The sequence below is a fragment of the Ammospiza nelsoni genome, chromosome 7 (assembly GCF_027579445.1).
Source record: "Ammospiza nelsoni isolate bAmmNel1 chromosome 7, bAmmNel1.pri, whole genome shotgun sequence".
Lineage (NCBI taxonomy): Eukaryota > Metazoa > Chordata > Aves > Passeriformes > Passerellidae > Ammospiza > Ammospiza nelsoni.
The window spans coordinates 28,665,237-28,691,940 of record NC_080639.1 but is presented as its reverse complement, the minus strand read 5'-3'; the positions used below and the strand labels follow the sequence as shown (position 1 = coordinate 28,691,940).

Below are 26,704 nucleotides of genomic sequence, written 5' to 3'. Positions count from 1 at the left end.
TGTGGCGGCTGATGCAGGAAGATAGTCAGGAGAGTCACCAGAGCCGTGCTCGCTGTAGGACAAAAGAACGTGCGATCTGTGACCGGAGATAGGGACTCCCGAGGTGGCCGGTCTAAAGAACAGCTACCGGATATGGAGAATGAGGGATCCCAAGCACCGTAAGAGGAAGCCGAGGCTAATCTAAGCCGCGCTCGGACCTGCCCGGCACTGTGGGGAAGGAGGGGCGCAGGGCTGGGGAGAACGGCGGGCGCCGATAGACGAGCGCCTAAAGCCGAGGCTGCAGGGCCGTCTGCTCGCAGCCCGCGGGGACCCCCCTGCCCTGCCCTGTCTCCTCAGCACCGCCCGCTCCCGGCCCCGGGGGCCGCCCCGCGCTCTTCCCTCAGCCCCGCTCGGGGCGGCGCCCTCCGGGGTGCCCCCGCTCCGTCCCCTCAGGCCCGCCCGCTCTGTCCCCTCGGCCCTGTCGGGGCGGGGCGCTGGGGCCGGTACCTCGCCCGAGCCGCGCCCGCCGTTGCCGTGGTGACGGGCTAAGCCGGGCCTGCGAGCGGCGGGCGCCGAGGGGCCGGGCCGGAGCCGACCCGCGGCTCGGCGCTGCCGGGCGGGCATGCACAACAAAGGCGGCGGGCGACGCGTCCCGGGCGGGCTCCGCAGGTAGGTAGGTGCGGGCGGCGGGCGGGTCCCTCTCGGCAGCCAGTCCCGCAAAACGTGTCCCCACCGCCCTGCTGTGAGGGGAGAGCGAGCGGGGAGCGAACTCCTTCTTCAGCCCCGGCCCCGCCGCACCTTGCGGGCGCGGGGCTGCAACAAAGGCAAATGGCTGCGTGGCGGGGAGGGCTGCGGGACCGCTCGTGCAGCTCTCTGTGATTTATCTGTGCGCTGGTCTCGTTCCCCGGTCCGGCGGGGCCCCTCGGGTCCCACCGGCAGCTCGGCGCCCAGCGCGGGGACGGGAGCGGGGGATACACGCGCTTCCCAAGCCCTTGCGCACCTGCCCCGGCTGACACCTGCCCGCTGCCGGGGCCCGCATGTGCCCGCACCCCGCACTCGCTCGCTGCTCGCCCCGGCACCGGGGGCTCCGCTGGCACGGCACGGCACGGAGCGCTCTGCTCTGCCCGGGAGCTGCTCTGGGCGAGCCCGGCCGCTGCTCTCGGTTCCTGAAACTGCACCCGCAGGGACACAGAGCTTTGAAGGCGGCAGGAAAGAGCCTTGGAGGTGCCTGGGGGCTTTTTGTCCTGTGCAAGGTGGGAGATCGTGTGCTGGTGCGGTACTAGGCTGAGCTCAATCGTTGGGAAGGGTGGCTGGGCAGCACCTGGCTCTTTAAATTTGCGAGGTCCCAGTGAGTCATTTCTTAATTAATTTCCATGTGATTTCAGCTCTAAGACGCATTCTCCCAAATTCAAAATAGGTTTTGATACCTGAGGTGTTAGCAGGAGCATCTGTTTGGATCCAGAGAGGTAGAAATTTTACTGCATTATTGAAAATAGAATTCCCTGGAGGAAAATCTCTAAAATCTGCTCCTACCATTTACACTGCAGCAAGGCAGCACTGGGTGCATCTACACTTTAGCCTTTCCTCATTTCCTAGTAATTGTGGCACTGAAAAGCATTGTAAACAACTCTGCTTGTTTGTTGGTATTATAGTAAGCCCTGAGGGCTTGGTAGTGGTTTCTTTCACTCATGGTTCTCAAAATGCTTCACAGACATCAATTAAGACTGGGAGCACTGCTGCAAATCTGGGGAGGTTTTATTGATCTCATTTTACAGATGAAGGAGCAGATAAGAGTCCTAGAAAGATTTAAGTCAAATCCAGAACCTAAGCATAGATTGAAAATTCCCTATTTAGGGTGCTGTTTCCCACCTTACTTTAAAAATTTTTCTCCTAATTTCACTGGCTGCTCCATGAGATGATTTGGGCACTGTCAGCCACATACTCTCTGGGATTTTGAGATACTGCTCTTGCATATTGCCATAAGGGATGCACCTTTAGTGCCATACTGTTGAGAATAATGGTTTCTGAGTAAAACAAGTCTCTCTTGTTTGGTTTCTGCTGAGGTAGAACCCAAGAGCTCTGTCATGAGCAAGGATGCATTAGGCAAGGCATTGTGCATCCAGACAGCAAAGCTTACACAGAGCTGATGAGCCAGATACAGAAAGCCTGGGTGTCTGCTGTGGTTTCTTTGGCAAAATCCCTCAAAAAGAGACAGGGTCTCTCCTCACTAAGGCTCTTTGAAGGGTATATTGCCAAAAGCAAAATAAGTGATTCATACTGTGCCTGCAACTGCAAAGACCTAGCCTGGTTTTTGAGTTTGTCCACTTGCTTGCATGGCCTAGACAGGAGATGGACTGTCTGAGATCTGGTTCACATCCTTAGGCATTGCTTACATTGATCTCCTTTAAGGCCTTTAACCAGAGAACCCCAGCTGCAGTCTCAGATTTAAGGCTTGCCTCTGTCTGTAGAGCACCGTACAAGATAACAACGGTAGCCTCAAAGCACTTATAAAGTTTTAAGCTCCTTAAGCTTCATCTGTGTAAGAAAAGCCTGCTGCAGACTAGGTGATGATGCACAGCTCCCAGTAGTCATGGAGAAAAGGGAAAGGAATGCTTTTATGGATTTTCTGAGTTTATTATCCATTGCGAGCTTGCTGAGTCTGATTTAGTCTAACAAGATAGTCTGGAAATCCTGATTTCTTAATATTTAAGTTTGTAGGAGATCAAGTTGCACTTCAAATACAGCTTCCCCAACTAAACAGTTACCATCAAACCTCAAACACCTCAGTGATGCAGGTGTAAGAAGCATTGCTGATTGATGGCAGGCAAGATACAGCATCACAGTTGGTTTCCTTTCCAGGGTTTCAGAGGACAGTTCTTTTAGAGGAGAGACAGCAAGCATAGCTCCAGGGCCTCCATGGCTGGGCATCAGCCAATTACTGTCATATCAGATTAGCCCTATGGCATATCAGCACACATTTATGTTAATACAGATGCAACATGACTGTTCCATAGTATTGATGGAATTATTGTGTTTACAGCCCTATAACATGACTAATTGAAAGGGAGGTTCTGATTACAAAACCATGGACTTTGGAGGTGGTTTCTTCTGCAACTTTTGAATGGACCAGTTTGGAACTAAGAAATAAACTACTAGAGGACATTACCTAGTTTTTATTTTCCATTGATGAAGTTACCCTTTTGGCAAGCTCTTGGGGAAAAAAAAAATCCTCTATCATAAAAGAAACAGGAAGATCTTAACAGGTTTTTTCCACCTTGCCAAGATCCTGTTGCAGTATAACCTGTGCTGCTGTAGCTGTTTCTTGGCCTACAGCAAAAGATCTAACCTGCCTGTGCCCTGCAGGAGTGTAGCCCTTGGAACCAGCCTGGACATTTCCTCAGCTGCCGCTGCAGTGAGCACATTCTCCTTGTCCAGAGCAGCTTGGCAGCAGCAGTCGTGGGTGTTAGTGAGGTGAGGAGGCATCACATGCCGTGCTCCATAGCCAGGATTGGGAAGCTGTCCACAGCTTGATGAGTTTTCTGCTCCCATGTTACCTGCCAGCATTCAAGGGATGTACCCGTGTGTCTCTGGGAATAAACTGGGCACCTCTGGCCAACATCTCCACAAGTTTTGCAGGCCCTGCTTCATAATTATCCCAGTTTCAGCTTCCATCTGCTTTTCAGTTTGCAGTGGCCCTCGCAGCTGGTTCCTGGCAGCCATTGTCACCTTCCAGCACAGGAACAGCTTTAGCTCTGAGTCTTGGGAGGATGGACAGGGCTGTCAGGACCAGTGAGATAAGGAAAAATAACAAAGAGGTAGAAAACAGGTACATGGGCACAGAGAGGGAAGGTGGGCTGAGGATGTATATGACAATGAGGGCAAAATGAAGTGACAAGGTGGGAGTCACAGACAAGGTGGGATGTGGAGGGAGCCGGCTTGTAGGAACAGGGTGAGAGATCTCTGCTGCCAGAGACAGATTGCATTACAGCTGCCAGCCCCTGCCCAGGCTTCAGAATGTTCAGCCAGCCCGAGCCACTGCACAGGGCTATGCAGCATTTGTTATTTTCCAGACATCCTCCTGTAAGTTACAGCAACAAAGGGTGAGTATCTCTGGGAACTGTGCGGGGGTCAGTAACCTTGTCCACAGCGCCGTCCCTGCTAGGGAAGGGCCTGGGAAAACGGGTGGCACCACAGCAGGCACCAGCATCTGTTACATGAGGAGGAGTGGTTTGCTGCTCAAGGACAGAAAGGACAGTGGAAAGTCTGTGATTTCAGGAATTAGTTATGAAAAGCTGGGATCCTCGGGCTGAGGTAATAAGAATAGCTGGAGAATTAGGCAATTCCCATATTCATGAGCTGACTGCAGTCCCTTTGCCAAGGCTGTATTAAATACACCAAGGGGCAGAGGAGTTTTCTGGCTTTGCTAACAGCTGCTTCAAGGTGAAGCACAAGGGGAAAAAAAAAATCTCCACTGTCTGCTGATATTCACTTTGCCATGTAACACCTCAGGGCCCTTTGCAGCCCTTTTGGAACCTTTGTTTATTTTCACATTCTAGAAATAACTTGTTTGGGAACTCAGTGGTACCTGTCCTAAGGATTTCTCTCCAGAAAGGGACTAAATGTTCTAAAGCTTTTGAAATAAACTCTGTCCTAGATGGGAAGTCAAGGAGCAGCAGTAAATTTTTTCTTACAAAGAAAAAACATGGCTTTGTGTTTTTAGCTAGAGAGACTGTCTATGCCCTTGCCTTTTCTGCTGCTGAAATGCTTAAAGAAACGTGTAAGCAAAAATCCATTTTTCCTTTGGGATATGAAGCTTCAGCAGATGGTGGTGGGAGTTTGCAGGCTCGGTTCTTTGTCAGTGCTTGCAGAAGAGAAGCAGCCTGACACTGCACTAGCTGTGGATGCAAGGCTAGAGCTGCTCCAGTCAGACACTGCAGCCCATCTTGTGGCTTCCCTGGTGTCTGGGAGCAGTGCTGGCAGTCTCCTGTCAAAAGTAATTTGTTTACCACACAGCAATCCTGCTGTTTCTGTAGGCATGTTTAGGAAGCCAGTTAGCAACTGAAAGATGACAGTGGCTTTGACCACAATCAAGTGATTCACAAGACTCAGAGTACACACAGCTGAACTTTTCATGCAAGGTTCTTTCCTGAGGAAAAAGGGAATTAAAGACACTCAGACACTGAGCAGAGACAGCTCCATTCAGACCTAGCACTGAAGTGATACACATTAATTTCTAGTATCACAGCCTGTTGGAGCTGTTGTGTCACATTTATTTGCTGGCTTCCTAGCTTGTTGAAAGGACAACTTCCCTACCATTCCCTCTACTCAAGTCCTTGCTTATCTTAAGGACCATTACATCTCAATAAACACACCTTGCAGAGTGGTCTAGAGACAGAGGAGTGGGTCAGAGTTTGGCTGGAGTGGAATTAGCACTACCCATGGCTGGTACTGGATTGAAGCTGAGCCCCCTTGACCAAAAGGGTGTCAGTGCCTGGAGATATCAATCAGCTCTGTGCTGAAACACTGCTGTTGTTTGGGGTGGTGTGGCTGATCTTTCCAGCCTGCTCCTAGGAGTAGACAGAAGCGGCCCCTTCCAAGAGGAGATCTGTGTTGAAAGAGCCTTTCCAAGAAAGTGCCTTGTAAGAACCTGGGAGGTAACTGTTTCTCATAAAGGATCAATAGAGTTTCACTGCTAATCTGTGCTGTGGTAGTTTAACCTGAAAAAAGCCCCTCAGGCCTGAATTGAGACGTCTCAGTTACAAGCAGATGAGAGCACTCCCTCAGGAGTCCTGGTTTGCGGTGCTTAACTGTTTTGCACTGATGTGCCCCCTTTTTACCACAGCTGCTGCAACAGCTCTGTTCTCTGTGGACAGTCAGGGCTCAGGTTTCCACAACACAAGATAACCTGTCAGTAAGCCCCAGTGTGGCACTTCTCCTCCTATTTAAGGGCCAGATACAGCTATGGAAATTGGTGCTTTCTGATTGCAGAAGCCATACCTGCAGTGGGGAGACCTCACAACACAGTACTTCAGCTTCCCTAAAAGCTTAGTATCACTGAAAACAAGCATCAGCCAAAGCCACAGGAGAGAAAAAGAAAGAAAAAGAAAATTTATTTTTGAAAGAGGAATGGGTAGGCCATAGACTCCTTTTGATTAGCAGCCTCTGAGCTGATCAGCATTTTAATATTGAGGTGCACAGCTTGCTTGTTTGATCTGCCACTGGAGTTTTGGAGCACCTTCCAACAGGAAGAGTCGATGTCTCATTCCTGGCTCTGAGAACCAGGTCTGCCAACTCAACAGCCAGTCCTGTCTCTCAGTGAGGATCTTCTGCCCTTTATTCTGGGTTCTGTTCTTACCTGGGTACCACAGAGTCATGTTCCCAAGGGTGACAGTCATTGCTTGTCTACACAGTGCTGTGATATTTCTGGTCACATGCAGACAGTGGAGCAATAACTCTGCAACACTTTTTATTCTGGCTCTCAGCACACTCCTCAGGCTATTCTTCATTACAGAGTAGCATGAAGTAAATCCATAAAACAGAGCTAACCCGGCCAGAAGCAGCTGCAGGCGCTGGCATAGCCCACAAGCACATCAGCAATCCTGTCCATGCTTACAACAGTGCAGCATACATTAGTGCATGCCTTAGATATTTATTTTCATTTAGGTTGGCTTTTGACCTCCATAGGAAGAAGATCCCTACTCCCCCTGGCCTGTATAGAGGGATGAGAGGGATGAGACTCAGAAACTTTATTTCCTCTTTGCCTAAAAGCCATTCTTCTACTTGTATCTCCTATAAAGACCGTCAGAGCACAGTCCCTTTTGACTGAAGTAATATTCATATCAAAACTCCAGTTGTACCTCAAGCTAACACTACCTTAAAAAACAATCCCTTTGAAGAATATATAAATATCATGCAAATCAGCTCAAAGTTGTTGTAATCGGAAAGGCAGATGAGATTTATATCTGGAGAGAAGGTCTGCTATTTTCAGATGGAAATTAGAAAAATGAGGGAGGTTGGCCACTAGATAGGTGTGGCCTAAAATACTTATTAAGGGGCAGATTTCTGTTTGCTTTCCTTGCTGGATTGTTTTGAAAGATGTGAGCATCTGGTTTTGGCGAAATGTTGAAGCACATTCTGTGATAATATGGCTGTGACTTTTAAGGTGCTGAAGACTTTTAAGAATGAGGCTTTTGTGCTGTTCATTGGTGAATCTGAACATGGTTACAGATGTGGATATGTGGTAATAAAGTGGTTGAACTTCTGAAAGGCATACTGGGGTAAGGCCAGGTCAAGTGAGACCTCCACTTTTCCAGACAGTGAATAAGATCATGGTATATCTGGAAATACAACTCTTAGTCCATGGTTCCACCTGCAGGACCATAGTACACCAATTTGTAAAACAGCATTAACAATCCACTTTGGATTATCTCTGTAGATTACCATAATTATTATATGGTAAACATGTCCATGTGGAAGAGCCCTCAGCAGCACTGTGTGTGTGCAGACTGGTGTTTGCCACACGTGGTATTTGGTAGCTGCATCATCCTGCTGACATTGGCATAGCTTCCATAGGTGGAAGTCACACACAGGGTGGAGTGACAGGACATAAGAGGTTCATAAAGGTGAAAGCTAGACAAGCACACTGAGATGAAATCATTTGCTACACACCATCTATAGAACTTCCCCAGATTGATTTGTTCCATCCAGTGCCTCTCTCTTTTAATGGCAGTTTCCAGCTGAACCAAACTTTGCATGTACCATGCCACTGGCTGTCACCATCAGTTGCCTCTGGGTGCCAGTGTGGCAGCTGCCTCGCTGCTTCAGGCTGCAGTGCTGGGTAGTTGGACACAATGCTGTGTGCAGTGATGAGGAATGTGCTGCCTGTGCTTCACACATCTCCTTCCACTCAGTGAGAATCAGGTGTTCCACTGAGTCACAACAGTGCTGGGGCTGTGGGGCAGCAGGGCCTCTCACAGAGTCAAGGTATCAAAGTTTGGGCAGTGAATGCTGCTTCAGGTTGAATTCCTGCCTTATAGCACAGCTCCAGCACATAATTGACACAGGACTGGAGCAGAGCTTTAATGGGAGTGCAAGTGGCTGTGGCTGGGACAGGTGGTAGTCCTCCATCAGCTTCTTCATCAGGGATGCGTGAGAGTCAAAGGATAAGGAGTTTGTAGGAAAGCGCAGAAAGATGGGTTGAGAGTCTTATCAGGCAACAGGATAGCAGAAGGTGCTCTGTGGCAGGAAAAGGCATTCCTTTAGCACCTAAGAGACTGTGTAGCACGGGTGGCTGTGCTTAGGAGTGGGGAGGAGAGAGGAGTGCAAAGGCGGCAGGATAATGCAGGGGAGCAGGGAACAGGCAGGATGAGGTGACAGCCAGAGCTGATGAATGGAAGTTGTGTGTTGGCTTGGGAAGTCCTTGAATGGGAGCCCCATACACAAATGCCTGGAGCTTTTGAAAGTCAGCACATCAAGCACCAAAGCAGCAACTGTGCAGCATGACTCCACATGAGGAGGAGCAAGCAGCAGAATGCCTGGCTCCTAAAGAGGTTGGGCTCTTAGTCTACCCTATCCACTCTGCCCATTTTGCCATTTGTGCTGCTATTGGAAATACATAGCATCTGGAAAAAGCAATGCCCTTGTACAGTGCCTTTGGCTTCAGGAGAGTTCCTACAGTGTTGAATTCGCCCCATAGATTTTAATTACTCTCCACTGTGATAGTAATGAGAGCCAGTGGAATTGTACTGATTTTATTTCCTTTTAATTTGTTATGATGCTCTGGATGCAGATTAACTTTCCCAGCTCGATACAAATTATTGATTCATTCTGCCTCGTGTTGCAGTAAATGGCTTGAAGAGGGGTGGGCTGATTTCACTGCAGCTTTTCCTGGTAGCTCTGTACCCCATGCAGTGTTCTCCTCACACTGGCAGTAGCGAAAATCAAGTATCCTTGCTTGCTTCCAAGCAGGTTGTTTACATCCATGCAAATGAGGGCAAACACTAACCTGTGGTATTGCTTCTCTGTATTCAATAGTCTGGGTCTCCCAGCTGCCTTTCTGTTTGATGTACTGACTGTGAGGACAGAGGAGTGGTCATCAAAGCTGCTTGTGTGGGATTTCACCCTACTGAGGGATCCTCCTCCACTTTATTTGGAAAAAGACCCAGCACTCCTTGATGCAGAGTATTTAATGTCTTTTTTCCTCTACTCTTACATCACTGAAGTTTTAATGGAGATGAGAAATTGAGCCTGTGTTCTCTTAATACAAAACCTTAACAGAGGTTGAGATCAGGAGGCTGAGACAGTGTCTTGCTGCTTGTAACAGGGATGACTACAAGATGATCTGCAGTCCCACTAGCAGGAATTTGCTCCACAGGCTCAGTGACACCCCTGGCTCAGTGGAGCCAGTCTGGGCATGCCAGTGCACTGGTGGAAGTGCATGACCACCCCAGCCAGGAACCACCTGCTATCTCTGCACCACACAACCTGCTGCTCCCAGCTGCTGCTGGTTTTCTGGGCCTGGCTGCAGACCTGGTGCTCCACCTCACTGAGTCAGCTCACAGGGCAGTGCAGTGCTTGGAACAGTAGGGGTGTCTTCTGTCCCCCATGGTCTTCCTATCCTACATCATCTTGGATAGGAGAGATTCAAAAAGAAAGAAGCTGGACTCAGCAGTCCTGCATCCTTCCACATGCCAGCCCATTGGCACAAACTGCAGCAGGAATCCTGGTGTTTCAAGGCTTATCTTAAAAAGCTTCCCTATCCACAGCCATGCTCAAACCACTCCTTTGTGGTATTCTAACTCTGTGTGTCCATAGAGCATGAGACATCTGTGCCCCTCAGGGAGTCCAGAGGGACACTGACTGCATTGCCTGAGAGTCACATCACCAATCAGAGGCCATTGGACAGGTCAGTGATTATTGTCTGGTCACTGATGATGGCTATCAGTGCCTTGGAGCCATTCCTTGGAGCAGAAGCTGAACCTAGGCCAGAGTAGCTTTGCCTGAAATTAAAGTCTGAACAGTCCCTTCAGATGTGATATGTTACTTGCTTCTCTTGCAAAATAATCCACCAGTTCTGTGGACAGCTCTAATGCACAGGAACATGTGCACTGACCCTGCAGCCCTGGGCAAGATATAACAGGGTAGAGGTAAATATCAGTTGGTTGTGTCACACAGCTGACTCCAGGACTTAGAAGCCTATATCCAGTTAAAGCAGCCAGGCAATTAACATCAAAAAGTTGAGTCTGGTCTTAACCTAGTGCGTGTCAACATGGCTGTTGTAGCTGCAGAGGAGGCCTCAAATTTTTCTCAGTGAGTTTGCCCTTGCACCCTTTATCTCCATCTTGCAGAAGATGCATTTCCAGACTTTTCTGTGTGTACTTTGTCCATAGAAGCATGGTGGCAGCAATCTTCGGTTTTTCTTGATCTCCAAAGACAGTCTGTGCACCTGCCTGCCAACATCCTGCATATGTGGGCCCCTGAACAGCGAGGAACATCTCTCACCAGCTTCAGGAAGGTACTGGGCAAAATATTTGGAAAATGCATTCTAGAAGATCAGAAAATAGCATTAAGCAGAAAAACTGAGGTGACTTGGGGCACGGTGAAAAGTCAGGTACAGAGGATTAGATCCCAAACCTTATCATCCTAGGGAGTGTGGGGCAGAATCCTGCAGACCCTCAGCCATGGACATGCTTTAGCCCAGCAGTGTCACTGTGTCCTTGTACCTGGCAGCACTTCCCCAGGATACTTGGCATTCATTTAGAAGGAGTAAAAGCTTTGGGGCCTGGTGATTCACCAGAGAAGGTTCTTATGCTGCCTTAGGCAGAGCAGTACAAATGCAGGGTTTTGGCTTAGTTCCACCATATGAGTAGAGAAAATAGAAGAGAATTTAACATTTCTTTTTCTTTTTGTTGTATAGACAAAGCCAGGTTTCTCACTTAGCTGGGCCATCAGTGGCACTAAGTGTACCTTCAGCACACCACCACCAAGGACAGAATTGGGAGAAAGGCCCTTTTACTCCCTCACTTGTACCCCAGAGAAACACATGTGCCTCTTTGGGCAATTTACAAACTCTTTTGTGAACCCAGCCACTCTAGTGTCCCCAAAATTCTAGCCAACTCAATTTCATCTATTTTATGTCTCTTAGGTTAAAAAAAAAACCTCAAAAGAACAAGCAAACCCTAGGAAAAACATCTAAGTTTTCCTGCTCTTAATTTGCCTTCCTTTCTGCCTGGAATAAGAAGTAGGTTGCTTTGTGCCCTCCTCTTAACTTTTTTTCACTGTTTAGGCTGGGAAATGAACTCTATCCCAGCTAAAATCAGGTGTATGTTTGAACAGGCTTCAGCTTCCACCCTTCCCCAGAAGGGTTTGCATTGAAATGGACTTTGAATATCTTTCTGAAAAAAAATGGGTTTGTGTTGGAACTGGTAAAACTCTTGCTTCCCTACTTCTCTTGCAGTCCCTACTTCACAGAATCACTTGAAAGGAAATGGCATTTCCTCCAGGATTTATGATTTTGTGGTTTTTGTTGTTGGTTTGGGATTTTTTAATAATAAAGTCCTTTGCTCTCGGCTCCCAGTGGGAATTCCCTGAAGTACTCTCACCTGAGTGTACCTCAGGGATGATGCCTTGCTTATAGAAAATGCTATAAATTCCAGCTGGTCTCCTGCAGGAATAAAGCAAAGGAAGCCACATAGCAACTGCTGTTGTCTGGCTGGTCAGCGGGCACTGTGCCTCCTAAACCAGCTCCCAAGGCAATTGTGCCTAGTCAGGAGCCCTTTCCAGGAGACAACAGATGACTGTTAAAAAAAAAAAAAGGTGAGAAAGAAGGAAAAGGAGAAGAAAATAACAATGAGAGATCAAAAACAGCTGCAAAGACAGAACACACACAGAGTTATGCTGGTGGTGGGTAAAGAGAGACATGTGTGGGTCATGGACTGTTCTGATACCATACTCCTGTCCTTGCCACTTCAGAGGGGAAGACAGAGTGTCTCTCAGGGCACATGTCCCTGGGCCATGCCAGCTTGTGCTCAGACAGTGGCATGGAGCTCTTACACCTGAGCACAGGTCTCAGAATTAAGTTTATTTCAAGTAATTACATTTCAGTTTTAGGAAACCTTACCTGACTTTCCTTGGTTCTCAGAGACTGCCAGGAGAGTTCTTGCAGATGCTGGAAGGTAGTTTTATTTTGGCCTCTTACAGGTAGTGGAGCTGAAACGCAGGAGTTGGAGTGTCTTGTCTCAGGAGATGGGGGAGCAGATACCAGTCTTATGTGTTACCAAGTTACAGTTTGTTCTCAGCATCTCCCACTCTGCAGCTGTGAGAGTTACACAATTAGCTTCATTCACACACTTCAGGGTGGGAAGTCACAACTTCGGTTTGTGGCTTCTCCAAATGATCTTAACCTATGTGCACAAAAAGCTCAGGAGTGTAAATCAGTGTTGTGTGACCTCCTGCAGAAAGGCTGTTAACAGACAGCAGGAAGAAAAAGTGCTGCCTGCATTTCAAGGCAAGGGTGAGTTGGCTTTAATTTTTAAAACACTGTCACAAGTGATTGATGCAGCAGTATTTTTGGAGCGGAGAGGAAACTGACAGTCTTCTGGTGCTATGTCAAATGCCTCATGATGCCAGTGGTCCATCAGAGTACCTTTACCAACATACTTCAGACTCTGGCTAAAATCATCTGCTCTGGCTGAAGCAGGAATGGCATCTGGAAGTAAAATCTGGCATGAGGAAATCAACAAGGCATCACAGTCTCTGTATTCATTAGGATCTTAAGTCAAAGGCTGTCTTGTGTTCAGCTGAGATAGGATCTAGAGGTGCTGTACCATCAGCACCTCACGAATTCCTAGGTGCCTCGTGGGGGACAAAGGAAGGCAATGCAAACCAGATCTGGAGCTGAGAACAGTACTGGCTGTGAGGCCAGTTTCCATCATCACCAGCTGGAAAGAGAGAAAGTGATGGACTTCAGGGAGGGTCTATAACTGTAGATAGTGGAGACCCCATACCAGCAGCTGGGAAGCAGGAATATGTCCCTCAATTGGCTTTTCCTCTTTGTTTATTAACTGCAATTCCTCTGACCTCTGCAGGAGGACATACAGGAAGAGGAGTATCAGCCATCTTATTACAGTGCCTTATTTTGCTGCTGCTTTACATGTTTATCAAAGGTTTTACCATTGACATCAGTGGAGTTAAAAAGAGCTCTTGGTTCGTCAAGTGAGACCAGATTAAGTTAGCAGGATTCTGTTCCAGGGCTTTTGACATGCTTCCAAAACCCAGTCCAGCCACTGCCCAGGCTGTGGGTGATTTGATTCTGCTGGTGCTGACAAAAGCCCTGAGCAGCAGCAGAGATTGCACCTCAAGAGCTGTGTACTCAAATAGTAGTGCCTACTTCTTAGCGCACCAAGCTGATTTATTTTCAAGCATAATGATCAGAAAAGCAAGCCAACACCCTCAGACATCCCTAGCTTGTGGTGAATATTGAGAACTAAACCTGATTCCACTAAGAATTGGGGAAAATGGAGCTATTATATTCTGCAGAAGTTGATGGCTGAGGCAGAATGCTTCATGCCCTGGCAAATGTCAGTGACATTAGCAGGCTGGCTTCCATTTGAGAGACGTGGGTGATTTTCGCAGCTGGATGACCTCAGCACCAGGAGCCAGGGCCTCTCACTTCACATGGAGAAAGCCCTTCAATCTTTAACTAGCCAATCTTTGACTTCATCTTATTTAAAGATTTTAGGCACTGTGCAGTGCTAAAGAGGATCTTGCTGAGCTCCTATTACCTCAGCAGCAGCTGATATGTAATGAATTATTCAAGACTAGCCAGTTCCTTCATCAATTTTAATAAATCAAGTTTTCCACCGTGTCCTCAGCAGTGCTGCCAGCTGGGATATGATGAGGTAAGCCCATTATTCTTGAGGCCTTTTTCATTTGGTCCAGGTTTACATACCTGAGGGCCTTGGTAATAACCAAGGGATTAGCAGCAGACAGTGCTAACTTGGGGTAGATCTACAGGGAGCAGAAGAGACACCAGAACTCCCCCATCTCTCAGGAGATCACAAAGCTCTGTCTGTGCACAGGGAAGGTGGCTTTGCTTCTACAGAAACACACTCAGCTGCTACATGCTGACCCCCAGAGCAGTGTCACCCTTCAGGCAGATGGCCTGGACACCACAGCAGCTGAGGGGCACTTCCCATCTTTCACACAGACTCATTCTCATGATGCTGTTCTACATCTCTAATGTTTCTCCAGGGCAGGCACTCTGTGATGTTTGTGAAACAATCCCATTTAGCAAGCACCTCTGTGGATCAGCCATCAATGTAACACATGCACACATTGCCCCACACAACTATTTATGTAAACACAAAGCAGCACCTCTCCTGCAATGCAGATATGCCATCCAGGCTGCTGATCAACTTCTTCACAGAGCAATAGTTCCACAGCCAACACTGAGCTGAGCTGGTGGCTGTGGTGAAGTGTCTTTCCCTGAGCTCCTGCTCAAACTCAACAACAGCAAATGCTTCCTGACACTGAAGTGCTTGTAGCACTTTCTGTACATCTCTTGAATAGACAGGAACACACCTCTCTCTGTTCATTACCAACCTAAATATTGCTCATTCTGTTTTTTGCTTCTCTCCTGACTGCATAGGAACCAATTTCATAATGTAGTCAAAGGCAAAAAAGTGCTCTTTGCCCCCTGTAGAATTTTTTTATTACATTGTGCTACACTGCATGAAGAGGTGAGAAAAGAAGAAATGGGTCTATTTCTTCTCCTCTGTAAACTACAGGTCAGCCAGGGTAGGGTATTTCTCCAGCCCAGGTCTTGTAGAGGATTTGGCACTTATGGTCCCTCCTGTACACAAGACATGCAGGTTTTACTGGAGAGAAGCAGAGCATTCAGACCAAACCCATTTCTACTATGGCTGCATCCAGCTCTGTATTCAGAGAACTTACATTGTCATGAGGACACAGTCAGATAGCTTCACTTTACAGCACTTGCAAGGAAGGCAGAAATCTCTATAGGTGCTTTTATTATCATGTATTTTAGGAGAGGGAAGATGAACTGCTGAGGAGGAGAGAGTCTGAACACAAGCAATGCTAAGAATGAATTGTTTACAGTCCTGGTGATAAATTCAGTGCATGTATTAGTCCATGATTATCTAACCTGCAGCATCTCTGTGGTGCATCCTCTCATGAATGTGCTTCTGGTGAGGCATCCAAGCAAAGCAGTTTATCCACAGAGCTGGCACCAGAGCTCTTTGATTGATGGATGAAAGACAGACTTTGCTGAAGGAAGGTCACAGTTATGAGAGATTTATTGATTTGCTCTTTGGGGATGGACCATAGAAGAATAGCACCTAATTGTGAGAAGTATGAGGGTGGTTCCTCACAGTGTATTAAATAGCAGTAGCCATATATCTGTGTTTCAAGAAGTGGGAAGGATGTTTGCAGATCCTGCAGCCATTGCACCTGCTGGCTCTTCAAGTCTGCCTCACAAAGCCATAGGGCTGTTTTCTATGCCTAAGCCATTACCCCTTATCACCACACCCCTCACTTCATTTATGGAGTTACACCATGATGTTTTTTGGGCCCAAAGCATTTCAGCTCCTTTATACCATCATTAATCCTGAAGCTCTTTAATTCTCTCCATGTCTTTTTCCCCCAATCAGTTTTGTGCAATTCTTAGATGGTAATTTTTATTTACTACTTTCTACTTTCCCAGCGTTTACATACATAACATTCTAGTTTTCACTTTTCCAATAAACAAGAATCCTATTTTTTTCAAACCAATATATTTACTTTCCTTAGCCACAGGATTGTGCCTATTTGAACATTTAGGGGGGGAAATAAAGTTCCCAATTATCATTTGTATTTTTCTACTAAAATTTCCCTTCATTACCTGGCTCAGTTGTTTTCAGCTCTCTGAAGCTGACATTTTAGAGTTGTAATGAGGGGTAATTGGGTTGCACAGGGCTCTGTTTGCACACAGCAAATGTAACTGTGTAGTGATCATTGGTAACTAAGCAACCAGTTATGTTTTATTTCTGTGATCAATTCCTTGCTATCTGTCAAGATTAAGTCTAACACAGCATGTGTCCACGAGGGATACAGCAATTTGTGGAGTTAAGAACCCATCATCTAAAAGACTAAGAGCAGCAGCAGCACAAGGCCCCTGACTTACTGCTCTGACTGCAGTCTCTTAGAGACATGGAACCTTTTTCTTTCAGTGCATGGGAAATTTTAGAGTCTTGATGGTTTAAGTAGAAGAAGTTCATTGGCTGCCACATTTTATTCCTGCGATTCAGACAGTGACAGCCAACCCATATTTACCCTTTATCTGTTACAGCAAGTTGTTAACATTCAGAGGCTCTCTTTGAGAGTCAGAAGGCCAAGTGGGACAGGCTTGAATTGCTTTGGTCCTACATCCTGGAAGTCACCCAGCAGTGGTCGCTGCAGGGGAACTTCAAAAACTCTTGATTTTCTGCTCACTCATTCCACAGGAACATTTGTTTCTTCTATTTAACTGTGGATTATACTCACCAATTTCAAGGGCTTGGAAAACTCCTTGTCAGGAAGTAAGGATGGACATCTTCCTTCCAGGAGGGAAGGTGAGGTGGAAGCCAGACAACAGGGCAGGTTGAGACAGGAACCTTGGAAAAGGGGCACCGTCCCACTGCACCTAAACAGGAAAGGTGGAGTGGGTCCCATGATTGGATCTTTTTTCATCCAAAAGGCCTCAGAGAAACCTGTAGTTCCAGCACAGCTCTGATGTCACCAAAGAAGTAAAGCCAAGCAGGTCAGAACAAGCACACACAGCACAATCCACACAAGGGCCAGGGGCAAGGACTTAAATGCAGCTCCCAGGCCAGTGTGGGGCAGGAGCAAGGGTGAAGGTGCCAGATGAGACTGGTCAAAGTCATTAGTGGCAGCTGTACAACACTCCTCAGCCTAAGCTTGCATCTGCCCTGCTACCCAAAATCTGTTCCAGATGGATCACTAGGAGACATTTCATAGAAAAGAAATCCATTTTAGCTTCATGCAAGAAAGAAAACGTGGTCCATCTGGAGCAGTTTGTAACAACTCTTCCACCTCTGTCTATCTACAGCAAATGTTGTGTGGGGCTTAGAAAGAAATCTTTAGAAGCTCCATCTCCAGACTCCATTTGCAATTATCCTTGTTGCTGCTTGCTGAAAGGGGCCATATGGATTTTGTACTGAACGTTGCATAAATGCTAGTATGCAAGTATATTTAGAGGTGACATATGGGCAGTAGTAAATGGAAATGAGTGAGGTTTTTGGTTCAGATTACACAGGCAAGTTCAGCGAAGCAGATGCACCAGTATGTTACTCAGGAAGCTTCATTATCTGGAGTCCCAGATTCAGATCTTGATTGGGGTTTTTCTGCACCAGCTTGTGCTGACTGACTTTGTCAACGGTACTGTTGTTTGGCAGCAGATGTAGAAAATCTTGAAGACTTCAGCCATTGTAAGAAAAATCCCACAACAGTCTGATCTGGGTTATGCTGTAGACCAGTCAGAGACAGCAACCTTTATTCTTTGGGGTCCTGTAGGTACAAAGTTATTTGCATCATTTTAGAGTTATAAAAATGATGCAAATACAGAGTTATTTGCATCAATTTAGAAAAATTATGTTGTAGTTTAGTAGCTGACAGAACAGCCTGCTATAGCTAGTAGATATAGGAGATTGTTTTACTTTTGTTTGAATCCTTGCAGAAAACCAGAAAGTCCTGGGTGTGTGGGAGTTTGTGAGCTTCAGTGTCCTTGGTCAGGGAGAGTGGCACAATTCATACTGGCACAGTGTGTCACAGCTCCTGCTGTCCTGCCCCAGCCAGGGAGCAGGAACTTCCCCTGTGCTTAGGAACTGGTGTTTGAGCTGGATCTGAAAGTTCTGAGCTGAGACCCATCTGGCATCAGATGAGCTGGTATCTGCATAGTAACTGGCTGTGTTAAACCATCTCCTACTCTACTCTCTTTTATTTTTCAGTGTTTGGGGAATTTACTCATAGAGCCTCAAGCAAAAAAAAAAATCCAAGTTGAGCAGAGATGGAAATTTTCATGAAGCTGTAGATAAGGCATCCCCTTTGATGATAACACCACAATTTTATCTGCTCTGATTAAAAGGTTAATTAGATTTAGACCTCTTATGCACAAAGAAAAAATGACAGCATCGTGACAGATTTTAGGAGCTTGCTCAGATGTTGTCTTACAGCTAATCCACTCTGGTCACTACAGTCCCCTCTCTTGTCAAAGCCTGATGCCTCTTTTTTACAGCCTCACCTGCACATTAAACAGCAGCCACAAAGCATTTGCCACTGGTCCTGCCAGCTGATGTGTCCTTTTTAAAGCCTACTCATTGCACCATGTGCATTTCTCTTTGCATAGGAAAATAGTTAGCTTTTAATGTCACCCAGTCCTGTGGAGGCAAGTGGGAAGATGGATTATGTTGGCAGCAATCCATCCATCTGTTCATCTGCCAACCCTAATGTTTAGCTTTTCAAGCTCCCAGTTGTCTTAAATAATGCTGACCTACAGGGTCTGGGGTGGGAAATGTCACATGGCTCATTTAGTCTTCCATTTCTTCAGTGGTAATTAAACTTTCTGAGGTGTTATAGATACGTGCAGGAATTGTTGATGGACAGTACTCATGAGGTTGAGATTGAATTCTTTTCTGAGATGCTGTGTTGCATGAGACTCTTACCACACTGATGGCTGCAGCATCTCCACTGTATCTTCTCAGAGTACTCCTTAAAAAAGGTGTTTACAAGGGATTCCTGCCTGTTTCCCATGAGAGATTAGATGTCTGCATGAACAATGTTTCCTTTCTTTTGATAGGCATTGTGAAGTTGTATCAGTAGTGTGGTTTTGCCTCCTTGCTATGCAGCTTTGGGTAGGTGTGTGTACTTTGTGACAACCACAAAAGCTGCAAACACTGGGTGCTGTGTTATTAAAAAAAACCTGGCTAGTTGCCTGCAGCTCTGCCTTGATGCTCTTGGTTAGTTTTTAGCACTACTTTGGTAAAATAAATGTGCATGCAAGAACTCTCATCAGCTACTATGATCTGTGTCTTATTTTTTCCCAGTTGTGAAAAAAATAAAGGTTAACAAGAATGTAGTGACCTTCATTAGGCTCTTGGAATACTTTGCAAAATGGCATGGAAGTAATGATACCTAACTCAGGCTGTGAGAACCCAGAGCTGGTTGGGAACTGCCAGCTTCAGACCCTGCAGCAAGTTACTGGCATGAGAAGTGACATGGAGTGTCTTGTGATTCTGGTTCCAGGGTGGGTCTGCATCACAGTTAATGTCATGTGGTCTATATGATGTAGCAAATATTTAACACCAGCAGCACATGGAGAAGGAATCTGATTCACTACCCTTCTTCCTCATTCTCTTAGGAAGAGCTGCAAAATTGCTGCATTTATTCTTTTCTTCACCATGTTACAGTTGCAAACCTGTGCTGCATGAAGATGTAGCTTGCACAAAGTGTCTAATACATCTGAGCAAATAAAAACATTTTCTTACAGCTGGCTTTAAATGAGGGGCATGTCCTGCCCCTCTTCCATCACCTTTCACTATAGTGTAGGGTCTGGCAAACCAAAAAGGAACAGTCCCATGGCAATATTGATAAGTTAGAATATACAGATGTGGTTAGGAACATCCCAAGAGTATATGTGTTGGTATTAATCAGTCTTAAAATTTGTTTCTTAATGATGACTTTAAAACATCTCCAGTAAACCGTGACATGATGTGTCTAGGGGAGATGTGTGTGGTGAGAAATCCCATGGATCTGTAGTGCCTCCAGTCTGATCTCTCCAAATGCTGTTCCTGTGGGGTCACCTGGGTGTTAATGCCCAGCTGGTGTCAAATACAGCCTAGAGTGATTCTCCTATCCTGAACATATCTGATGTGGCTTTAAGCCTTGATGTTGTGATCTCAGAGACCTTTGGTGACCAGCTGTTTAGGGCAAATGACACTTGGAAAGCTGCCCTGTGGAACGTGTGCTCCTCGCAGCATGCTGGGATTTGTGCCTAAAGCCATTTATCCATGCACCTCCCTGTGGAGGAACCCAGAGCTCCAGCCAGTCCAAATGCCATTTCTGCTCAGCCCTAAGCTGCTCTGGGCAGTTCACTGCTGTTGTTTCTCTGCAGTCACAGAACTGTTTGCAGAAAAGTAATAGCTGCAAACGCAGCAGAAGAGCAGCTCCCCACAGGCAGAGATCCCATTTCAAGAAGCGTTTACGTTCCTATCACCTTCTGTCTTCCAGTGTAGTAAACCAGTTCCTGTCCTTGCCTGTCCCTGCTGGTTTGTGGTGATACTCTTTCTTCCATCCACAGCACTCACAGCCCTCCATCCCCTTGCTCTTAGCTGGGGAAAGGGCAGGACACTGCAGCTGGGTCTGTGCTCTCCACCCTGCCAGCAGTAGGTCAAACTGAGCACTTAGATGTGCTAATTGCAAGTCACAACATTTCCTACAGGGAACACATCAGCTGGGGTTTTCTCCAGCCATCAGTGTTCCTAAAGCCTCTTGTATAGACAGGCAGGCAAGAGGAGATAGAAAAAGAAAATCCAAGTAATTTCCATAGCTAATTGAAATGGAGGGGAAGGGAAGAGGTGCAAATCCAACTTGAAAGGGCAGCTTTTGCCCTTGATAATCAACTGGGAAAAATAACTTACTGGAGCATTGAAGAATATGAAACAAAAGTAAATAAATGATGCTGTCAGTCTGATCAAAGGGTTGCTAAACAAGAGAGACCCTCTGTCAGTGCTGGTCCAGCCTCCGTGTGCTCAGGAACCTTGCCTGGGAAATTTGATGAACAGCTATGTGTGATGTAGAGAAAGGAACTGAATTTTCCTCTTGGGATCTGTTCCTGATGTAAAGTGCTGCCAGACTCTGTAGGCCATTAGAACTAGGGATATCAAAAAATGCAAAGGAGAGGGGCAGGGTAATTTTGATTCCAGTTCCTGAGTTCATATGGAGGCAAAGGATCTGAACATACTGACACATCCATTGAATCTGATCTGCCCTGGAGCAGTGCTGGCAAAACTATCCATGTAATGGTATTGCTATAGATAATGCTCCCCTGTGGATATAATTCTTCTGTAATAACAGAACCAAATGAATAAAAACTTTCTGGATTAAGAGTGCCCATCAGGTGATGGAGTGATACATGCCTGAAGTGGTACTACTGTTAGGAATAAAAGGTTCTTTAGTAAATTTGTAAGTACTTCTAGACATAAAGCAGAAAAGATAAGAGTCTTTGCTAAGACAAACAGCATAGTCTAAAATTTGCTAATCATACTAAAATCTCCCTCAAAACAAGGCATCTTGCAGTTTGTGCACTCCTTGATGGGCTTAGATAAATAGCATCTGTAGAGAAATAAGGAGTTCCACTGGAGCTTTATCACTTCATTAATGAAGAATTAGGGCGTGATTTCTTTCTTTCATTAATGAAGAAGTGATAAGCATGAATGAGGAGTGATTTTCCCAGAGAAGGCAAGGTCAGAGAGAAGTGTTATTTTAGCAAGATGGCTCCTGTGCCCCAAATCCCAAGAACACTTGTGCAAAGTGAAAAGACACGATTGTGACTGGAGCCCAGCCTGTCATTTCCAGTGGTCACTCGGTTGGGATGAAAGATGAAAGGTTGCTCTAAACTGCACATTGCAAAGCAGGAAGCCAAGAGAGAGCCCATGGCACCATCTTCAAAGAGAGCACAGCACTGAGCCTCAGCAAAATAGAGCAAAAATCTGTAACAGTGGCTTTTCCACGCTTGAAACAGCTCTGGAGAGGCAGGGGGTTCCCAGTGGCTATCCAGGCAGCTGAATGAAATTGTCACTTGAGATAAGGCATCCTGAGAGCTGGGGGAAATCCTGGCTCTGTGCCCTCTGGCACAGGTCCAAGTGATTTCACTGGAGCCATGATTTTTATTCTGTATGTGAAATGAATTGCCAGGGTGAAGCTGCAAAAGTAATGCCTAAGAATGAAATCCACTTGCAGCACTGCACCTCTGCACCAGAGCTGTGCTGTGAGCAGGAGGGTTTGCACTGACTCTGGGGAACACTGTGCTGTTCCTGTAGGAGCCAGGAGGAGGCAAGAGATGTGAAGTGCCACTGAATTCATCAATTATGTCACATAACTGCCCATTTGTAGGCAAACTCACATTTTTGTTGACCCACTTTTTTTATTTTGTGCTAGCTTTCACAGGATTCCCACCAACACCACAGAGTATCCATCAATATCACCATAGCAACGAGAAGTCATTAATGGTATCCTGCCTATTGACAGTCAGAATCTACAGGGTGCTGATCTGGGTGGTAAGCCATCACCATCAGCTTCAATGAGAAAGGAAAGAGCTCAGGGTCTCTGTGGAATCAGTCCTTTCATTCTCCATCCTCTGCATCTCCCCAGAGAAATCCTGCATTGTGTAATGGCAATAAGGGACATATTTCTTCCCTTAGCAAGTTCTGTGCAGTGTGTGCTTAGGGAACTGCTGCCAGGAAAAGATGGGGCTGGGTTTGTTGCACAAGTAGGGATAAATGTGCCTCTCTTGGGTTTGTTTGCACGGGGCTGTGGTTCTGAGAGACACTTTACATTGCAAATAAGCAACTTATCCTGTAAACCTCCAGGGAGTTCAGAGCAAAGCGGGAGGCTTGGGGGCCAGGAAAGGGGAATGGCAGGCTAAACTGTGAGAGGAGATAAAAGACGTCATATAATTCTGCTAAATGGTGAAGGAAGGGACATTCTCAGCAGGTGTAAATTAGCATTGACAAGCAATACTGATTTACACCCAGCTCATGGTCTGGTCCACAGTTTAATCAGCTGAAAAGCATCAGCATCTGAAAGGGAGGGCGTTGTTTAGGGAGGCCCGTGGGAGGAGTTGAAAATCTGTGAAAAAGAAGAAAATAAATTCTTTTTGGTAGGTAAGGAAGAGCTTGTGATGTTCCTTGGGACTGATGCAGAGGTGGAGCCTGGCCAGCTGCACCAGCTCCCTGTCAGGACTCCCACTGCCTCATAGTGGGCAACATGCAGTGCTGGACCTTCTGAGGATCCATCCCCCAGCTGAGACACGTGGTGGGCACAGTCCTGCCTGGTTTTCTGTAGAGGCACTGCTGAGTGCCTCCAGAGCCAAGGGGCAGGAAGTGTTACTGCCCATGGCCATCCATGCCTGGCCAGGACTACTGGCACGGCTGTCACCACATTCCTCTTGGCAAACCTGCCTGCCAGCAGTATGACACAGTGCCTGACAGCTTTGGGATGTAACCAAGCAGGGTGTAGGATGAGATCATACATGTCCCTCACCATCCTCAACACCCCCTTCCTCCCCGAGATCTCTTTCTGATCTCACATGTGCTGGCATGGAAGAGTTCTGCCCATCCACCTAGCCAAAGCTTTGGGGACTGCTGGAGTGGCTTCCAGTGCAAAGTTAGCAAACTGGGATCAACAGAATTAAATTGTGGGGCTTCTTTCCCCACTAGTGAGATGGGAGCCAAGATTCATGTTGTCTGGTTGGAAAGACTGATGCAGTAAACCAGTGGTGCACTCAAGGTTTAACATTTGTGGCTGTGCTGCAAAAAACGTTTCCCAATACAAGGAAGGGAGTAGGAACTTTGGACGTACAGCTTATTCTAAGAAGGGTGTGATTTCTTTCCTGTGCCCTATGCATTTTAAGGATTAGGCTGAGACTCTTGGGACAATTGTAGAACAAGGAAGAAAGAATACCTTCAGCTACCCCGAGGGAGCCAACTGCATAGGGCTGGTTTTGTGTTGTCCTTGGACTGGTGGAAGCAATGTAAAAGGACATGGGAAGTGTTGTTTCTGTGTGCCATGATGGTCTTGTATTGCTAGTTCAGCCAGGGCTATTTCCACCCTGAAAGAAATCCAGTATCATGACTCAGGCCCTGCAAATCATGAGATTAAATCATTAGTTAAATGACAATATCAAAAAAGGACTTAATTTTATTTTTCCCACTAAGTGTGACTTGGCTTTTTACTTCTTGCCAGAAAGTGAATGAAAATGGTGAGTTGAAATGCCAGTTTTCAGTGCACAGGAGATGACAACATTCAGCTTAGGTGAAGGCTCTGTTGATCCTCCTCACATGCTGCAAGGGGAAGGGAGCAGCCAGCCCTTTCCTACTACTGGCTTGTTTTACTTCTGTCAGTTCTCATACTCAGCTGACCCATTGTGCTGCTTTTTTTGCACTGTCCCTTCTGCCTTCCTCAAACACATGCAGAGAGGATCAAAACAGTTTTAGATGATCTGAGGTGTAGTTCCCCACCTCATGATTTTTCAGCTGCAGGCGTGCTCCATCTGTGTGGCTCTTCCCAAAAGGATGTGCTGCTGACCACAGCTGGAGGCAGAGCACTGGGCTGGCAGCACTGGGCTGCCTCACAAAGGCATCTGAGTCACTGACTGAGCATATCAGGGCTGGGCTGGGGCACACCTCAGGCAGGGAGCCAGAGGAGAATGGTCTGGAGCTGGCACTGGGAACTCACAACTGATGTTGGACCCTTTGCTGGGACTGAGCTTCAAGTCACAGCCTTAATCTTTTCTTCTCCCCACTTCCCAAGAAATAACAAATTCACTTGTATCCATATTGGAAGCATTTTCTGCAGTTGGTGCTGATGTTACACCTGTGCAGAGTGGGAATTTGAAGGAGAAGTGGAGGTGCCAGCTTGTAAAGTGAGCTGACATATGGCTCTATAATTCCCAGATCTCACAGGGGGATGGGTAGGTTTTCCTGGCTCAGGTGTGCCTCTGAGAACTGCCAGTGTCTTTGCCAGGTATGGAGCAAGGTCAGAGCCTGTGCTCAGATCGTGTCTGTTCCTCGTAAGGCCAGTAGTGAATGGTGTGTGGGTGTGCCAATACCAAGGGGGTTGGTGGGCAAGATCTGCTCTGCCTGACCCAAAGGCCTGGGAATGCTTGATCATGGTGTTTGCTCAGGTCAGGGGAAACCACCTGGGTCCTGAACAACAGCTAACTCAAGGTGAGCATTGTCTCTGCAGGTTATAACCCTGTGGGCTCCCTCTCCAGTGTTAAGAGGGGAGCAGAGTGGCTCACAGTGTTACAGACAAGGGCAGCATCTGTCAGTCAGATGTACCTGCAGGTTCAAAGGTGCTGTGGGTGATCTTCCCTCGAGAGGACTTCATTGCAAATGGAACTTGCTTTTCCTGAGAGGGAGTCATCCAAAGGAGCTGTGTGGTCAGCCAGGGTGTTGAGTCACTGAAAGCCTGGCAGATGGTGGATGCTGCCATCTCTTGGGATGCTTCACAGCTGATGATGACAAGCAGCTCCAGCTGGGACACTTAATGGGGGTGTCACACTGATGTCTCCCGGAGCATGTGCTACAGAATCAACCTACTCAGCCTTCCTTTGCTGCAAGATAAATGTCAGTCCTCTGAAGCTCCAATCCCTCTGCTGCATCATCAGAAGGACTGTTGGAGCAATGTTATCCAAGAGATTGAGTGGTGCATTGCTGAGACAAAAGGAGGTACCCTTTCCCAAAGCAGGGAATCAAGAGGGAACACAAGTCACCTTGCAAGTGTTCTACTTGAAATCAGTGTGCTGGAATGCCTGCCAGTGGAGGTAGGCTGGAAGCATCATCTCATTATAGCCTTTTTGAAAGAGGAACAAGGGGAAAACCATGATGAGTATCAAGAAGGAGAAGCTGCTCAGACTAAGAGAGCAGCCAGAAAAATTCATCAAAGGCACTGCTGCCAAGTGCACAGGTGTGTGGAGCAGTAGGGCTTCTCAGGTGAAACCTTTTATGTCAATAAAAATAGTTCCCAAACAGCTTAAAAATCCTACAGAAAAGGAGCCAAGAATACTTAAGTGAGTCGCTAAAATTTTGGAAGTAGCTTTTGCACTGCCTTGAGACTGTTTTGGAGCCAATCTGGCCCAAATAGAAACTCACATGAAACTGAGCTGATCCATAGCAGGCTGTTCCTACGGTGATCAACAGATACTGTGGCCAGATTCTCCTGGGACTCGTCTGCCTGGCACACGTGTGCCCTTTGGGCTGCTCTGACCAGCCAGCCCTCACTGTGGCCAGCACCAGTTTCTCTGGACATGTTGTTAACAACAAGTTGTTGTGTTGTGTTGAATGCAGTGGGATGGAGGAAGACTTGGAGAAGCAGGAAAAAATCCATAAAAGGCTTAGGAAAAGTGATGTGGAAGGAGGCAAATAGCTAGACAATATCACATGGTGAAACAAGCAGCTCATAACACAGCAGAATTTAATGCCATTCCCTGTGCTCTCAGCACCGTCGTGACCCTGGCTGTATTCTGTCTTCAGGGGCTCCCCATGCCAGGGTGTCTCTGAGACTTTGTGGTTCTTGTTTATGCTCAAGGTGAGAACAGAGGGACTCTAAATCAGTGAGCAGACTGTAAAGGTTGTTGTTTTCCCATTATTACCTGGTTTTGAAATCAGTCTGGCAGTTGTTCCTCTTGTTAGCAGTCCTGATTTATGCCATGCAGAGGACAATGAAAGCAGTGATAATACTGTAAACTCAGGGAAAGTTATGTTTACCCTAGGAAGGAGAAAGAAACCCAGGAAATTGTACTATGGCTGTACCTCTCCTGCTGCAATTAACAGACACTATATAAGCTGTGTTCCCGTTTCAGCTTCTACAACAGACAAAAAAACCCCAAGAAATTTAACTACAGTCACCTTATCTTCATTAACCAGTTTCTGCAGCACAGCACTGGTTAAGA

The 26,704-nt window shown here is 46.7% G+C and overlaps 1 protein-coding gene across 2 annotated transcripts in view; it reads left to right on the top strand.

Moving 5' to 3' along the window:
* Window positions 1-463: 463 nt before the first annotated feature.
* Window positions 464-26,704, top strand: part of LOC132075818 (rho guanine nucleotide exchange factor 17-like) — a 44,458-nt gene continuing 18,217 nt past the window's right edge. The window contains exon 1 of one of the 2 annotated variants that reach the window (XM_059476524.1): window positions 464-648. The gene's annotated coding sequence lies outside the window, so the exon portion shown is untranslated. The remainder of the gene's footprint in view (window positions 649-26,704) is intronic. The other variant, XM_059476523.1, reaches the window with a different exon arrangement.